The following is a 1049-nucleotide window of genomic DNA, read 5'->3' as shown; positions in this document are numbered from 1 at the left end:
CAACTATTCTGGAAAGTTTCATTTAGGTTCATTTATAACTGAGACGTTAGCACTTTAAATTTCACTCAAAATAACACCTCTTCCGTAGATATTATTGTATTGTGGAGCCCCTCGGAAGAGCAGTGTACTTTACTGAGAGGGCTACTTTAATAACAGAAAATGGAAATAAACTACCATGTCGTAGATATCTGTGCCGGTTTTTTTTCTTTTTTATCAACCCAAAGGCTAAATATAATTATGGCCTGTTTAGGTTTCTTTTTCCTTTAATGACCATAGTTACAATATTGTCACTTTTACTTTTATAAGTAACCATTACCGTATTGCGTTCCCCAAACCGAAACTCCGAAAGAATAATGCCTGAATCACGGTATACAATATATAATTATACATCATATGTAATAAGTAATATTCTTGCCCGAAGACTAAGTTCCAGGATGGTGCCCCGCGGATCATTACTTCATATGCAAAATAATAAATTGTACAAAACTCGATGTCATGGGGATGGTAGTAGTATACTTCAATAAAGAGTAGCAATTGCTAATTTATATGCGTCAAGGGCCCCGACGGTACTCTCGAACCAGGGCAACTAAGAACCTTTACGCCACAGTTTTCCGGCTAAAGCTGGGAGAAGCCAATAAATTATGCAGATTCTTTGCAGTGTGTAACTAACATCGCCCTCTATGCTAACTGAGCACATTGGTTTATGTTGATGGTACCACAGACCCTATATATTATACAATAGGCCTATACTTTCAGAAAGCTTGTCGCTTTCTTAGTGCATCTTTTCCACTTGCAATTATCTTAACGGTGGAGTTGAATAACCTGGTGGTTCAGACACTTCTTTAAGGATCCTAGGTTCAAATCATGTGATTGAAATCAACCCCACATTCTAAGCCTCATCATGCTACGAGAAAGTGGTCAGGTTCCGAGCGAAGCGAGCAATGAGGCTGGAGGCCAAGAGTCCCCGGTCGGGAGCTATTTGCTATTTTCACATTGTAATCAACCAATATTAATTATGTTCTGTAGTAGTAATCTAATATATATATATA

Source organism: Anneissia japonica, unplaced genomic scaffold (assembly GCF_011630105.1).
Source record: "Anneissia japonica isolate Jap-2015-1 unplaced genomic scaffold, ASM1163010v1 scaffold1302_len1884557_cov193, whole genome shotgun sequence".
Classification (NCBI taxonomy): domain Eukaryota; kingdom Metazoa; phylum Echinodermata; class Crinoidea; order Comatulida; family Comatulidae; genus Anneissia; species Anneissia japonica.
The sequence above is the reverse complement of the archived record's forward strand: the minus strand, read 5'-3'. Positions refer to the sequence as shown.